The sequence below is a fragment of the Phyllobates terribilis genome, unplaced genomic scaffold (assembly GCF_046119375.1).
Source record: "Phyllobates terribilis strain yellow unplaced genomic scaffold, ASM4611937v1 Scaffold_3__8_contigs__length_932513732, whole genome shotgun sequence".
In the NCBI taxonomy this organism is placed as follows: Eukaryota; Metazoa; Chordata; class Amphibia; order Anura; family Dendrobatidae; genus Phyllobates; species Phyllobates terribilis.
In genome coordinates, this window is record NW_027362763.1 from 827657394 (window position 1) to 827676132 (window position 18739).

Sequence of the window (18739 nt, forward strand, 5' to 3'; positions counted from 1 at the left end):
TGGATCCAGAACCTGGTGGACGCAGCACGGCTCGGGAGGTCACTCGAAGCTGGAGTGACCGGAACATCAGCAGTGAGTAAACATCCTAAACTGCATAACCCGACTCTGTCTCTGATTGCCGTCTACACTGCATCACCACAACCCCCATCCTCTGCACCTGATCCCCCTGAGGCTATACCCCACCCGTTGGGGGTTATATCACCAAAGCTGCACCTACACCATCAGCCTCAGCGGACCCTGATGCAGCGGCGGCCGTAGTGACCGCAATACAACGGGTGGCGTAGTCGACATTAAGAACTTATTAACATCTGTAGGACTGCCACATACAACTGAGTTTGACACCCTGGGCACGGACCGGGTCACAGCCACTCGGAAGACTACAACTCCCATCTGATCCGGCTCCGGATATTCCCCCTAAAGAATATGGCCCAGGGGGTGCGTCATATACAGTACAGAGCACTATGCGGGGCCATGTATACATACGGAGCACTATGCGGGGCCATGTATACAGTATGGAGTACTATGCGGGGCCATGTATACAGTACAGAGCACTATGCGGGGCCATGTAAACAGTATGGAGTACTATGCGGGGCCATGCATACAGTAGTACGGAGCACTATGCGTGGGCTGTGTATACAGTACGGAGCACTATGTGGGGCCATGTATATAGTAGTACGGAATACTATGCAGTGCCATGTATACAGTACGGAGCACTATGCAAGGCCATGTATACAGTATGGAGCACTATGCGGGGCCATGTATACAGTACGGAGCACTATGCGTGGGCTGTGTATACAGTACGGAGTACTATGCGGGGCCATGTATACAGTAGTACGGAGCACTATGCAAGGTCATGTTTACAGTATGGAGTACTATGCGGGGCCATGTATACAGTATGGAGTACTATGCGGGGCCATGCATACAGTAGTACGCAGCACTATGCGTGGGCTGTGTATACAGTACGGAGCACTATGTGGGGCCATGCATATAGTAGTACGGAGTACTATGCAGGGCCATGTATACAATACGTAGCACTATGCGGGGCCATGTATACAGTAGTACGGAGCACTTTGCTGGGCCGTGTATACAGTACGGAGCACTATGCAGGGCCATGTATATAGTAGGATGGAGCACTATCCGCGGCCATGTATACAGTACGAAGCACTATGCGGGGGACATGTATACAGTACGGAGTACTATGCGGGGCCATGTATACGTATGGAGCACTATGCGGGACCATGTATATAGTAGTACGGAGCACTATGCGGGGCCATGTATACAGTATGATGCACTATGCGGGTGACATGTATACAGTACGAAGTACTATGCGGGGCCATGTATATAGTAGTACGGAGCACTATGCGGGTGACATGTATACAGTACGAAGCACTATGCGGGGCCATGTATACAGTAGTACGGAGCACTATGCGGGGCCATATATACAGTACGGAGCACTAGGCGATGCATGTATACAGTACGGAGCACTATGCGGGGTCATGTATACAGGACGGAGCACTATGCGGGGCCATGTATACAGTAGGTAGCACTATGCGAGGCCATGTATACAGTAGTACGGAGCACTATGCGGGGCCATGACTACAGTACGGAGCACTATGAGGGGGACATGTATACAGTATGGAGTACTCTGCGGGACCATGTATACAGTAGGTAGCAGTATGCGGGGCCATGTATACAGTATGGAGTACTATGGGGGCCATGTATACAGTACGGAGCACTATGCGGGGCCATGCATACAGTAGTACGGAGCACTATGCGTGGGCTGTGTATACAGTACGGAGCACTATGTGGGGCCATGTATATAGTAGTACGGAGTACTATGCAGGGCCATGTATACAGTACGGAGCACTATGCGGGACCATGTATACAGTACGGAGCACTTTGCTGGGCCATATATACAGTACGGAGCACTATGCGGGACCATGTGTACAGTACGGAGCACTATGCTGGGCCATATATACAGTACGGAGCACTATGCTGGGCCGTTTATACAATACGGAGCACTATGCGGGGGCCATGTATACAGTACGGAGCACTATGCGGGGCCATGTATATAGTAGGATGGAGCACTATGCGGGGCCATGTATACAGTGCGAAGCAAAATGTGGGGGACATGTATACAGTAAGGAGTACTATGCGGGGTATGTATACAGTGCGAAGCAAAATGTGGGGGACATGTATACAGTACAGAGCACTATGCGGGGAATATGTATATTTTACGGAGCTCTATGCGGGGGTCGTGTATACAGTAGGTAGCACTATGCGGGGCCATGTATACAGTAGTACGGAGCACTATGCGGGGCCATGAATACAGTACGGAGCACTATGCGGGGGACATGTATACAGTACGGAGCACTATGCGGGATCATGTATACAGTAGGTAGCACTATGCGGGGCCATGTATACAGTAGTGCGGAGCACTATGCGCGGGCCGTGTAAACAGTACGGAGCATTATGCGGTGCCATGTATATAGTAGGATGGAGCACCATGAGGGGCCATGTATACAGTAAGGAGTACTATGCGGGGTCATGTATAAAGTACTGAGCACTATGCGGGACCATTTATACAGTAGGTAGCACTATGCGAGGCCATGTATACAGTAGTACTTAGCACTATGTGGCGCCATGTATACAGTACGGAGCACTATGCGGGGCCATGTATACAGTACGGAGTAGTATGCGGGACCATGTATACAGTATGGAGTACTCTGGGGGCCATGTATACAGTATGGAGCACTATGCGGGGCCATGCATACAGTAGTACGGAGCACTATGCGTGGGCTGTGTATACAGTACGGAGCACTATGTGGGGCCATGTATATAGTAGTATGGAGTACTATGCAGGGCCATGTATACAGTACGGAGCACTATGCGGGACCATGAATACAGTAGGACGGAGCACTATGCGTGGGCTGTGTATACAGTACGGAGTACGATTCTGGGCCATGTATACAGTACGGAGCACTATGGGGGGCCATGTATACAGTACAAAGCACTATGGAGGGACATGTATACAGTACGAGCACTATGCGGGGCCATGTATACAGTACGGAGCACTATGCGGGGCCATGTATACTGAGTGCAGCACTATGCAGGGCCATTTATAGTGTGTACAGCAATATGCTGGCCATGTATACAGTATGTACAGTATGGAGCTCTATGCGGGGCCATATATATAGTACGGAGCACTATGCGGGACCATGTATACAGTAGGTAGCACTATGCGAGGACATGCATACAGTACGGAGCACTAAGCGGGGCCATGTATACAGTACGGAGCACTATGCTGGGCAATGTATACAGTACGGAGCGCTATGCGGGGCCATGTACACTGAGTGCAGCACTATGCAGGGCCATTTATACTTTGTGCAGCACTATGCGGGGCCATGTATACAGTACGGAGCACTATGCGGAGCCATGTATACAGTATGGAGCACTATGCAGGGCCATGTATACTGAGTGCACCACTATGCAGGGCCATTCATACTATGTGCAGCACTATACGAGGCCATATATACAGTACGGAGCACTATGCGGAGCCATGTATACAGTATGGAGCACTATGCAGGACCATGTATACTGAGTGCAGCACTATGCAGGGCCATTCATACTATGTGCAGCACTATACGAGGCCATATATACAGTACGGAGCACTATGCGGAGCCATGTATACAGTACAGAGCACTATGCGGGGCCATGTAAACAATATGGAGCACTATGCGGGGCCATGTATATAGTAGTACGGAGCATTATGCGGGGCCATGTATACAATACGAAGCACAATACGGGGGACATGTATGCAGTACGGAGTACTATGCGGGGCCATGTATACAGTACGGAGTACTATGCGGGGCCATGTATATAGTAGTACCGAGCACATTGCACGGGCTGTGTATACAGTACGGAGCACTATGCGGGGCCATGTATATAGTAGTACGGAGCATTATGCTGGGCCATGTATACAGTACGAAACACTATGCGGAGGACATGTATACAGTACGGAGCACTATGCGGGGCCATGTATACTGTACGGAGCACTATGCGGGGCCATGTATACAGTATGGAGCTCTATGCGGGGCCATGTATATAGTTCGGAGCACTATGCGGGGCCATGTATACAGTATGGAGCACTATGCGGGCCATGTATATAGTTCGGAGCACTATGCAAGGCCATGTATACTGAGTGCAGCACTATGCAGGGCCATTTATACTGTGTGCAGCACTCTGCGGGGCTATGTATACAGTATGGAGCACTATACGGGGCCATGTATACAGTACGGAGCACTATGTGGGGCCATGTATACAGTACGGAGCACTATGCGGGGCCATGTATACAGTATGGAGCACTATGCGGGTTCATGTATACAGTACAGAGCACTATGCGGGGCCATGTATACAGTATGGAGCACTATGCGGGTTCATGTATACAGTAGGGAGCACTATACGGGGCCATGTATTCAGTAGGGAGCACTATGCGGGGCCATGTATACAGTATGGAGCACTATGCGGGTTCATGTATACAGTACAGAGCACTATGCGGGGCCATGTATACAGTATGGAGCACTATGCGGGTTCATGTATACAGTATGGAGCACTATGCGGGGCCATGTATACAGTAGGGAGCACTATACAGGGGCATGTATTCAGTAGGGAGCACTATGCGGGGCTATGTATACAGTATGGAGCACTATACGGGGCCATGTATACAGTACGGAGCACTATGTGGGGCCATGTATACAGTATGGAGCACTATGCGGGTTCATGTATACAGTATGGAGCACTATGCGGGTTCATGTATACAGTACAGAGCACTATGCGGGGCCATGTATACAGTATGGAGCACTATGCGGGTTCATGTATACAGTAGGGAGCACTATACGGGGCCATGTATTCAGTAGGGAGCACTATGCGGGGCCATGTATACAGTATGGAGCACTATGCGGGTTCATGTATACAGTACAGAGCACTATGCGGGGCCATGTATACAGTATGGAGCACTATGCGGGTTCATGTATACAGAATGGAGCACTATGCGGGGCCATGTATACAGTAGGGAGCACTATACAGGGCCATGTATTCAGTAGGGAGCACTATGCGGGGCCATGTATTCAGTAGGAAGCACTATGCGGGCCATGTATTCAGTAGGGAGCACTATGTTGCGCCATGTATACAGTACGGAACACTATGCGGTGGTCGTGTATACAGTACGGAGCACTATGCGGGGACGTGTATACACTACGGAGCACTATGCGGGGACGTGTATACAGTACGGAGCACTATGCGGAGCCATGTATACAATACGAAGCTCTATGCGGGGCCATGTGTACAGTACGGAGCACTATGAGGAGGTCGTGCATACAGTACGGAGCACTATGCGGAGCCATGTATACAGTACGAAGCTCTATGCGGGGCCATGTATACAGTACGGAGCACTATGCGGGGACGTTTATACACTACGGAGCACTATGCGGGGCCATGTGTATAGTACGGAGCACTATGAGGAGGTCATGTATACAGTACGGAGCACTATGAGGAGGTCGTGTATACAGTACGGAGCACTATGCGGGGGATGTGTGTACTATACGAAGCACTATGCAGGGGACTTACAGTACATACCAAAAGTTTAGACATACCTTCTCAGTTAAAGAAAATTGTACATTCACCCTGAATTCATCAAAACTATGAATTAACATATGTGGAATTATATACTTAACAAAAAAGTGTGAAACAACTGAAAATATGTCTTTTATTCTAGGTTCTTCAAAGTAGCCACCTTTTGCTTTGATGATTGCTTTGCACACTCTTGGCATTCTCTTGATGAGCTTTCACGACACTGAAAATGATTGCAATCAGAAATTCTTTGGTATTATTCTCTTCATTTAATTTGACTTCAATGAAAAAAACACAAAAAGAATTGTCCTAAAGCCAAATTGGATATAATTCCACACCAAACCTAAAAAAGGGGGTGGACAAAAGTATTGGCACCCTTTGAAAAATCATGTGATGCTTCTCTAATTCGTGTAATTAACAGCACCTGTAACTTACCTGTGGCACCTAACAGGTGTTGGCAATAACTAAATCACACTTGCAGCCAGTTAACATGGATTAAAGTTGACTCAACCTCTGTCCTGTGTCCTTGTGTGTACCACATTGAGCATGGAGAAAAGAAAGAAGACCAAAGAACTGTCTGAGGACTTGAGAAACCAAATTGTGAGGAAGCATGAGCAATCTCAAGGCTACAAGTCTATCTCCAAAGACCTGAATGTTCCTGTGTCTTCCGTGCACAGTGTCATCAAGAAGTTTAAAGCCCATGGCACTGTGGCTAACCTCCCTAGATGTCTACGGAAAAGAAAAATTGATGAGAGATTTCAACACAAGATTGTGCGGATGGTGGATAAAGAACCTCAACTAACATCTAAACAAGTTCAAGCTGCCCTGCAGTCCGAGGGTACAACAGTGTCAACCCGTACTATCCGTCGGCGTCTGAATGAAAAGGGACTGTATGTTAGGATACCCAGGAAGACCCCACTTCTTACCCTGAGACATAAAAAAGCCAGGCTGGAGTTTGCCAAAACTTACCTGAGAAAGCCTAAAATGTTTTGGAAGAATGTTCTCTGGTCAGATGAGACAAAAGTAAAGCTTTTTGGCAAAAAGCATCAACATAGAGTGTACAGGAGAAAAAAAGAGGCATTCAAAGAAAAGAACACGGTCCCTACAGTCAAACATGGCGGAGGATCCCTGATGTTTTGGGGTTGCTTTGCTGCCTCTGGCACTGGACTGCTTGACCGTGTGCATGGCTTTATGAAGTCTGAAGACTACCAACAAATTTTGCAGCATAATGTAGGGCCCAGTGTGAGAAAGCTGGGTCTCCCTCAGAGGTCATGGGCCTTCCAGCAGGACAATGACCGAAAACACACTTCCAAAAGCACTATAAAACGGTTTGAGAGAAAGCACTGTAGATTTCTAAGGTGGCCAGCAATGAGTCCAGACCTGAGTCCCATAGAACACCTGTGGAGAGATCTCAAAATGGCAGTTTGGAGAAGGCACCCTTCAAATATCAGGGACCTGGAGCAGTTTGCCAAAGAAGAATGGTCTACAATTCCAGCAGAGCATTGTAAGAAACTCATTGATGGTTACCGGAAGCGGTTGTTCGCAGTTATTTTGGCTAAAGTATTAGGCTGAGGGTGCCAATACTTTTGTCTGGCCCATTTTTGGAGTTTTGTGTGAAATGATCAATGATTTGATTTTTGCTTCATTCTCTTTTGTGTTTTTTCCTTGCAAGCAAATGAAATGAAGATAATAATACCAAAGAATTTGTGATTGCAATCATTTTCAGGAAGAAACTGAGTATTATCTGACAGAATTGCAGGGGTGTCAATACTTTTGGCCAGCACTGTATGGGGTCCATTATTCTGTATGAAGCATTATATGGGGTCCATTATTCTATTATTCTCTATAGAGCATTATATGGGGCTCATTATTCTGTATGGAGAATTATATGGGGTCGATTATTCTCTATGGAGCATTATATAGGGTCCATTATTCTGTATGGAGCATAATATGGGGTGCATTAGTCTGTATGGAGCATTATATGGGGTCCATTATTCTGTATGGAGCATTATATGGGGTCCATTATTCTATTATTCTCTATAGAGCATTATATGGGGCTCATTATTCTGTATGGAGAATTATATGGGGTCCATTATTCTCTATGGAGCATTATATGGGGTCCATTATTCTGTATGGAGCATAATATGGAGTGCATTATTCTGTATGGAGCATTATATGGGGTCCATTATTCTGTATGGAGCATTATATGGGGTCCATTATTCTATTATTCTCTATAGAGCATTATATGGGGCTCATTATTCTGTATGGAGAATTATATGGGGTCCATTATTCTCTAGGGAGTATTATATGGGGTCCATTATTCTGTATGGAGCACAATATGGGGCCCATTATTCTGCATGGAGCATTGAATTGGAGTGCATTATTCTGTTTGAAGCAATATATGAGGTCCATTATTCTGTATGGAGCATTATATGGGGCCAATTATTCTGTATGAAGCAGTATACGGTATTGTTCTCATTATTCTGTATGTAGCATTATATAGGGCCTATTATACTGTATGGAGGACTATGAAGTTCCCATTATACCGTATGGGAGATTATATGGGGTCAGTAAACCGTATGGAGGACTATACTGTCCGGTCTGCACTGTGCGCTGCCAGTTATCGCCGGTTTCTGAGCTATTGTAGAATTTACAATAGATATCACTCATGTAATGTAAGAAGTAAGTGAAATCTTTGGCCTTGTACTATATATATATATATTTCTCTGCCGTATCTGCACCATGAATCCTGGTATGTATTAAAGGGGCCCACTGAGACTCTTTCGCCCGGGGCCTACGAAAGCCTGGAGCCGACCCTGCTGTCTGCAACCAAAGAGAAAAAGCAGGAATTCTCCTGTAGAGGCGAAAACTGGTGAAAATACAGGATAAAAGTAAAAAAAAATGACCAGGTATAGTGATATTCCAAAATGTACACACATGGCAGCTTATTCTTAAAAGTTACTTAAAATGATAATTTCCCTTTAAATATTGGTACCTCTCTCCAGCAGGGAACGGCAATCTCCATGAATAAAGTCCACTGCACTCGTTCTGATTATTATATTTAGCATACAAGGCAATATCGGTTTAGAATCGCCTCAGTCATTGTTATAAGATCGTTATGTTTCCGGGCATAAATCATACGCTTGTAACATTGTGTATTCCTTAGTGTTGCAAATCTGAAATATTGTAAATTACATACTCCAGTTTGGCTAAAAATATTCCTAAAAAATGCTAAGAGGAGAATCTTTACTCTGCTGTACAATATGTAGTGTGTCCCCTGCCCCCGCTGTGCCCCTTCACAGAGTATGGTGCCCCATAGTGCAATCCTCTACATAGTATGATGCCTTCACAGTGCCACCTCTACAGGGCCCCAACAATGATTTCCCTCTCACAGTAACCACCCACAGTGATTCCTCATAGATTTTGGTGCCTCCACAGCGCTTTCCCCCACACATTATAGTTCCCCCATGGAGCATTATTGAGTAATTTGATAAGACTATTATTGTGTAGGGTACAAATGATCATAGAATCATAGAATGGTAGAGTTGGAAGGGACCTCCTGGGTCATCTGGTCCAACCCCCTGCTCAAAGCAGGATTCACTAAATCATCTCAGCCTCTGTTTGAAGACGTCCATTGAAGGGGAACTCACCACCTCTCGTGGCAGCCTGTTCCACTCATTAATCACAATAACTGTCAAAAAGTTTTTTCTAATATCTAATCTGTCTCCTCCCATTCAGTTTCATCCCATTGCTTCTAGTCTTTCCTTGTGCAAATGAGAATAAAGATGATCCTTCTACAATGTGACAGCCCTTGAGATATTTGTAGACAGCTATTAAGTCTCCTCTCAGTCTTCTTTTTTGCAAGCTAAACATTCCCAAATTCTGTAACCGTTCCTTATAGGACATGGTTTGCAGATCGGTCACCATTCTGGTCGCTCTTCTCTGAACTTGCTCCAGTTTGTCAATGTCTTTTTTTAAATGTGGTGCCCAAAACTGGACACAGTATTCCAGATGAGGTCTGACCAAAGAGGAGTAAAGTGTGAAAATGACTTCACGTGATCTAGACTCTATGCTTCTGTTAATACATCGCAGAATAGTATTTGCCTTTTTTGCTGCTGCATCACACTGTTGACTCATGTTCAGTCTATGATCTATTAGTATACCTAAGTCTTTTTTACTTGTGCTGTTGCTTAGCTGTATTCCTCCCATTCTGTATATGCTTTTTTCATTTTTATTGCCAAGATGTTGTACTTTGCATTTTTCCCTGATAAAAAAACATTCTGTTAGTTGCAGCCCACTGCTCCAGTTTATGTAGGTCTTTTTGAATCCTCTCTCTCTCTTCTCTGGTGTTAGCTATCCCTCCTAGCTTTGTGTCATCAGCAAATTTAATCAGTTTACCCTCAATTCCTTCATCTAAATCATTGATAAAGATGTTGAACAATACAGGTCCCAGGACAGAGCCCTGTGGTACCCCACTTGAGACATTCATCCAACTGGATGTGAAGCCATTTACGACTACTCTTTGAGTCCGATCACTAAGCCAGTTATGAATCCACCTAACAGTTGCCTTGTCCATTCCATACTTGGTCATTTTTTCAATAAGGATGGTGTGAGATACTTTGTCAAATGCTTTGCTGAAGTCAAGATATACTATATCTACAGCATTTCCCTGATCCACCCAGTCAGTGATTCTGTCATAGAAGGAAATTAAGTTAGTCTGACATGACTTTTTAGTTACAAACCCATGCTGACTCTGGTTAATCACTTCATTCTTATCCAGGTACCTACATACATGTTGTTTAATAATTTGTTCAAAGATCTTTCCTGGTATAGAAGTCAGACTCACCGGCCTATAGTTCCCTGGTCCACCTTCTTCCCCTTTTTGAAGATAGGAACAACATTTGCTCTTCTCCAGTCTTCTGGGACTTCTCCTGTTCTCCAAGAATTTTCAAAGATTATGGAGAGTAGTTCTAAAATTTCTTCTACGATCTCCTTCAGTACTCTGGGGTGTAATTCATCTGGACCTGGAGACTTGAACTCATTTATGTTAGCTAAATATTCCCTTACAATCTTTCTGTTTACAAATAAGGTGGATTCTTCTATTCCTTTAATAGGACAGTAAAGATCAGTTGATGTTACATTTTCTTTCTGAGAGAAAACTGATGCAAAATAGGAATTAAAAAGTTCTGCCTTCTCAACATTCTTTCTTACCATTTCACCATTTTCATCCTGTAAAAATCCTATAGCATCTTTGACTTTTCTTTTACTTTTCACATACCCCCAAAATCCTTTTTTATTGCTTTTGACATCTCTTGTAAGCCTTAATTCATTGTCAGCTTTAGCTAACCTGATACGTGCCCTACAGGATCTGCAGACTGCATTATTATTATTATTATTATTTATTATTATAGCGCCATTTATTCCATGGCGCTTTACATGTGAAAAAGGGGGTATAATACAAGAACAATTTCAATAATCTTGAACACAATGTGACAGCGACTGGTACAGGCGGAGCGAGGACCCTGCCCGCGAGGGCTCACAATCTACGAGGGATGGGTGAGGATACAGTAGGTGAGGGTAGAGCTGGTCGTGCAGCGGTATGGTGGAGCGGTGGTTACTGCAGGTTGTAGGCTTGTCGGAAGAGGTGGGTCTTCAGGTTCCTTTTGAAGGTTTCCACGGTAGGCGAGAGTCTGATACGTTGGGGTAGAGAGTTCCAGAGTAGGGCGGAAGCACGGGAGAAATCTTGTATACGGTTGTGTGAGGAGGAGATAAGAGGGGAGTAGAGCAGGAGATCTTGTGAGGATCGGAGGTTGAGTGCAGGTATGTAACGGGAGACTAGGTCGGAGATATATGGAGGAGACAGGTTGTGAATGGCTTTGTATGTCATGGTTAGGGTTTTGAACTGGAGTCTCTGAGCAATGGGGAGCCAGTGAAGAGATTGACAGAGAGGAGAGGCCGGGGAATAGCGGGGGGACAGGTTGATTAGTCGAGCAGCAGAGTTTATGATAGATTGGAGGGGTGCGAGAGTGTTAGAGGGGAGGCCACAGAGCAGGAGGTTGCAGTAGTCAAGGCGGGAGATGATGAGGGCGTGCACTAGTGTTTTTGCAGATTCATGGTTTAGGAATGTGCGGATCCGGGAGATATTTTTAAGTTGGAGTCGGCAGGAAGTGGAAAGGGCTTGGATATGTGGTTTGAAGGAGAGTTCCGAGTCCAGGGTTACCCCGAGGCAGCGAGCTTGAGGGACTGGGGAGAGTGGGCAGCCATTGACTATGATGGATAGGTCAGTTGGGAGGGTTGAATGAGATGGCGGAAAGATGATGAATTCTGTTTTGTCCATGTTAAGTTTTAGAAATCTAGCAGAGAAGAAGGATGAAATAGCAGACAGACATTGTGGGATTTTGGTTAATACGGAGGTGATATCGGGTCCAGAGAGGTAGATCTGTGTGTCATCAGCATAGAGGTGATAATGAAAGCCATGAGACTCTATGAGCTGTCCCAGGCCTAAGGTGTAGATGGAGAAGAGCAGGGGTCCTAGAACTGAACCTTGGGGGACACCGACAGATAGGGGGCGAGATGAAGAGGTGGTGTGTGAGTGGGAGACACTGAATGTCCGGTCTGTTAGGTATGAGGAGATCCAGGATAGGGCCAAGTCTGTGATGCCGAGAGATGAGAGAGTCTGTAGTAAGAGGGAATGGTCCACTGTGTCAAAGGCAGATGACAGGTCTAGGAGGAGGAGGACAGAGTAGTGTCGCTTAGATTTGGCGGTTAGTAGGTCGTTTGTGACTTTAGTCAGTGCAGTTTCAGTAGAATGGTGCGGTCGGAAACCAGATTGTAGGCGGTCAAAGAGGGAGCAGGAGGAGAGGTGGGAGGACAGTTCAGAATGGACATGTTGTTCCAGTAGTTTTGAGGCATAGGGGAGAAGTGATATGGGGCGATAGCTAGACACAGAGGATGGGTCAAGGGAGGGCTTTTTGAGGATGGGTGTGTTTGAGGCATGTTTGAAACATGAGGGGAAGACACCAGTTGTTAGTGACAGGTTGAAGAGGTGGGCTAGGGCTGGGATGAAGATAGTGGTAAGGTTTGGGATGATATGCCTCCCTCTTTCCATTTGATAAACATTTCTTTCTTTATTTTTAGCATGTGTTTAATTTCTGTGTTCATCCATCCTGGTTTCCTTAAATGCTTCCCATTTTTCCTACTTTTTGGGATTGTTAACGATTGTGCTTTGAGAATCTCATTTTTAAAAATTTCCCAACCTTCCAGGACATTTTTGTCCTTAAGGACATCCAGCCATTGGATCCCTCATATTCTCTTTCTGAGTCGCTTAAAATCTGCCTTTCTGAAATCTAACCTTGAAGTTTCAGTCTTCACATGTCTTCCTCCTCTAGTTATCCAAAATTCTATAATAGCATGATCGCTGCCTCCTAGCGCCCCAGCCACTTTTACCTCCTCAATCATTTCCTCCCTGTTTATAAGGATTAGATCCAAAGTAGCAGATCCCCTTGTTTTCTCTCCTACCTTTTGGAAGATAAAGTTGTCAGCAAGAGAGGATAAGAATTTGCTTGACCTGTTAGCATTACTTGAGAGAGATTCCCAACAAATGTCTGGATAGTTGAAATCTCCCATGACCACTACGTCATATTTTTTGGAGAACTTGGTCATTTGATACATAAAGAGTTCATCCATATCTTCAGTTTGCCCAGGTGGCCTGTAGTAAATGCCTGCAATGGTGTCCTTTCCGTTGTTCTCTCCTTGTATTCTTGCCCAAACAGTTTCCACAGAACTCCCAGTCTCTGCTTCAATCTCTGTGCAGATATACGCTTTTCTAACATACAATGCGACACCTCCTCCTTGTTTATCAAGTCTGTTTCTTGCAAATAAGTTGTATCCTTTTAGCCTTGTGTTCCAATCATGTGTATCGTCCCACCAAGTTTCAGTGATTCCAATGACATCATTTTTCTTTTCCTGCGTTAGTAGTTCCAATCAGAGGTGAATTAAGAGTAGCAAGGGCCCCGGACAGTTTAGAAGGCGCGGGCCCCCCCCCCACACCTGATTTATCACGTGACATGTCACATGATCCCCTGTGATAGATCATGTGATAGTTCACAGGAAATTAATTTGGCACAATATTAATTGTGCTGCCTCATCTGAGAGCAGCACAATATTGGGGCAGATACCCTGATTCCAGCGATGTGTCACGTTTTCAGCTGCTTGTTGTCATTTTGAGAAAATCACCGTTTTATCTGCTGCAGATCTAGCAGCTCTCTGAATGCTGCGCTCTGTATAGCCCCACCCACACCACTGATTGGCAGCTTTCTGCCCATGCTCAGTGTCCACAGAAATTTACTGATCAGTGATGGGGGTGGGGTCCTACAGAACTTACTAGTCATCTAGTGATAATTACCTTCTGACAAATCAATGATTTTATCAAAACAGCACTAAGCAGCCCAGTAAGTGACACATTACTGGAATCAGTGCCTCTAACCCTACATTATGCTGCTCTCAGATTAGGTGGCAAAAAACTGATGACAGATTCCCTTTAAAGGAGCTGTAAAGACAAAAAAGTTTGTATTAAAAAAATACAAGCCATTTGTGAAATTAACTTTTTTTCATTGTTAATTCACATTAGACTGTATCTTCAATACTTTGGTCAGCAGGTCTTATTACAGACTCTGAATAGGGCAGCTCTCTCCCTCTCCCTCAGCAGAAAGTCACAGCATGGTTAAAAAACGGGATCTTTTATGATTTTCTCATAATAAATAAAAAAGGACATGCAAGTCCTCCAAACTATTTTCCGTTTCTCTATAGGGGAGGTCCTAAATCTTTCTTGTTCTTTAGTTGATCACATGTCAAAAAGGCAAAGCATTTACTATGAACTCGCCTAAAAAAAATATACACTTGGAGAGTAATATCATCATCTGCATGTAAATATTCCTTGACTCTAAGGGCTCGCTCACACTGTCGAATAACACGGCCGAATGCTATGTGATGTTTTATCGGATAGGACTCGGCCCCATGTTATACTATGGGACAGTGCAGATCTGCGATTATTGGCATGAGAAAATAATCTCATTCGATATTCGGACCATGTGCACCCACACAAGTCTATGGGTGCACGTAAAACATTGGACTGCACTCGGATGTCATCCAAGTGCAGTCCGATGAACACTCACAGAGACTATGGAGAAGATGGAGAAATTAAGTTCTCCATCTTCTCCATATCTGTGCTGCGAGAGAATCGGATCACACTCAGTTGAAGCTCTGACAGAGTTTGAGCCGAGTGTCATTAGCATAATTGGCCCTATTCTCTTGCATGAGAGAATATATGGCTTAGTGAGTGGACCCTAAAACTGAATAGTAGTGACGGACAGGCACCTCACAAGCGGGATCCATGTAGCTCTCAGATGTCATGTAGGTAGGGCTTCATTCCATGGGGTAGGGCTTAATTTCAAGGTATATAAAAAAATGGACTTCAAATAAAAATTAAATGAACACAAAAAGCACTAATTGAATTATTTTTTTCGTATTTATGTTTGCAGCCCCTTTAAAAACCCTTTGAGGACCAAGGCACATATATGTCCCATAGTTTTAAACTGGAAAAAAATTTGATTGAATAAAATTTAAGGTCCTCGAAGGTTTAAGTAGGTCATAAATTCATATGAATACTTGCTCATACAATTGCACATGCCAAAAGATGAAGAAGAACAGAATCAAAAATATGACATCAAGTGGAGCACTTACAGGTATTCAAGGTGAAAGAGACCAGCAAAGGCATCGTCTCGAATGACAGTAAATGAGTTAGAATTCAGCAAGCTGAAAATGAAGACAGCAGGTTAGAAGCGAACCAGACTTTATGGTGATCAGAATTAGTCAAGCAGAATTTATTGACTGCTCTTGCAAAGCACTGAGACTCCCGCTGTGTATAAATGACGCCATGCGGCCTCCCGCTGTGTATAAATGGCGCCGTGCAGCCTCCCGCTGTGTATAGATTGCACCGTATAGATGGCTATGTGCGGCCTCCTGCTGAGTATACGTGTATAGATGGCTACGTGCGGCCTCCTGCTGAGTATAGATGCCGCACGGCGCTCCCCCCAGAGACAGCAGGAGGCCGCACAGCGCCATCTATACTCAGCGGGAGGCCGCACGTAGCCATCTATACACAGCAGGAGGCCGCACGGTGCCATCTATACTCAGCGGGAGGCCGCACGTAGCCATCTATACACAGCGGGGGGCCACACGGCGCTCCCCCCAGAGACAGCAGGAGGCCGCACAGCGCCATCTATACTCAGCGGGAGGCCGCATGCAGTCATGCACACACACAAACATATACAGACACGCATAAACACATTTGAAACACAAAAATACATACAAACAGACATCACACAATGACATCTGCCCACACACGCACACAAACACACACACATACACAGACAGACATCACACACACACACACACCTGCCCACACACACACCTGCCCCCACACACACACACACCTGCCCACACACACATCTGTGTGTGTGTATGTATAGTGTGTGTGTGTGTGTGTGTATGTATGTATAGTGTGTGTGTGTGTTTAATTTGTGTGTGTGTATTTTTTTTTTAAGTTAAAAACAAGTAAAATGCATGTGGCATCAATATCAAGACTCCAGATATAAGGGCCTATTGACACTGAATTTTGCAATGCATTCATCTCCTCTTTCCAGGCTTCTATCTAAATCCCTGAAAAATGGCATTCAGATGGGCCTTGACATAGCCATTGATTTGAACAAAGGCAAACCGAGGCTAAAGTCTGAATCTTTAGGCTCCATTTGCTCTGCTTTCAGATGTCTCATTTCAGACAGCACAATCCTGAATTTCAGGGATTCAGTTGTAAGCCTTGTGTAAAGACCTGAATGCAGCGCTGAATGTAGTGTGAATAGATCCTTACATCCTACACCACCTCAGGGGGGATTGTTGTTATGGAGTATTGCCCCTGGGTGGCTGCAGTTATGACCACCACCAGGGCTCGCGGTCACCCACCCTAGCTTTGGTATTCTGGGGAGCTGGTATAATGAATATCTGAGAAGCAAGAACATTGGACAACCAAGAGGTGGTGGCCTCAAGTCAGGTGTAGTGTTCAACAGGGCAAGACTTTCTAACCTACCCACACACACACACACACACACACACACACATCTGCCCACACAGACACACACACACACCTGCCCACACAGACACACCCACACACCTGCCCACACAGACACACACCTGCCCACACACACACACACACATATACACACACACCTGCCCACACACACACACACCTGCCCACACACACCTGCCCACACACACCTGCCCACACACACCTGCCCACACACACACACACACATCTGCCCACACACATACACACATATACACACACATCCACCCACACACACACCTGCCAACACACACACACACCTGCCCACACAGACACAAACACACACCTGCCCACACACACACAAACCTGCCCACACACACACACCTGCCCACACACACACACCTGCCCACACAGACACACCTGCCCACACAGACACACACACACACACCTGCCCACACACACACACACACCTGCCCACACACACACCTGCCCACACAGACACACACACACACACCTGCCCACACAGACACACACACACACCTGCCCACACAGACACACACACACACCTGCCCACACAGACACACACACACACCTGCCCACACAGACACACACACACACCCACACACACCTGCCCACACACACACACACACACCTGCCCACACACACACACACACCTGCCCACACACACACACACACACCTGCCCACACACACACACACACACCTGCCCACACACACACCTGCCCACACACACATCTGCCCACACACACATCTGCCCACACACACATTTGCCCACACACACACACACATCTGCCCACACACACACACATCTGCCCACACACACACACACATCTGCCCACACACACACATCTGCCCACACACACACATCTGCCCACACACACACACACACACACACATCTGCCCACACACACACACACACACACACAGCTGCCCACACACACATCTGCCCACACACACATCTGCCCACACACACACATCTGCCCACACACACACACATCTGCCCACACACACACATCTGCCCACACACACACACATCTGCCCACACACACACACATCTGCCCACACACATACACACAACTGCCCACACACACACATCTGCCCACACACACACACACACATCTGCCCACACACACACACACACACATCTGCCCACACACACATCTGCCCACACACACATCTGCCCACACACACATCTGCCCACACACACACACATCTGCCCACACACACATCTGCCCACACACACACACATCTGCCCACACACACATCTGCCCACACACACACACATCTGCCCACACACACACACACCTGCCCACACACACACACACATCTGCCCACACACACACACATCTGCCCACACACACATCTGCCCACACACACACACATCTGCCCACACACACACACACCTGCCCACACACACACACACATCTGCCCACACACACACACATCTGCCCACACACACATCTGCCCACACACACACACATCTGCCCACACACACACATCTGCCCACACACACACACATCTGCCCACACACACACACACACATCTGCCCACACACACATCTGCCCACACACACACACATCTGCCCACACACACATCTGCCCACACACACACACATCTGCCCACACACACACACATCTGCCCACACACACACACATCTGCCCACACACACACATCTGCCCACACACACACATCTGCCCACACACACACACATCTGCCCACACACACACACATCTGCCCACACACACACATCTGCCCACACACACACATCTGCCCACACACACACACATCTGCCCACACACACATCTGCCCACACACACACATCTGCCCACACACACACATCTGCCCACACACACACACATCTGCCCACACACACACACCTGCCCACACACACACACACCTGCCCCCCCCCCACACACACACACCTGCCCAAACACACACACCAGCCCACACACACACACACACACACACATCTG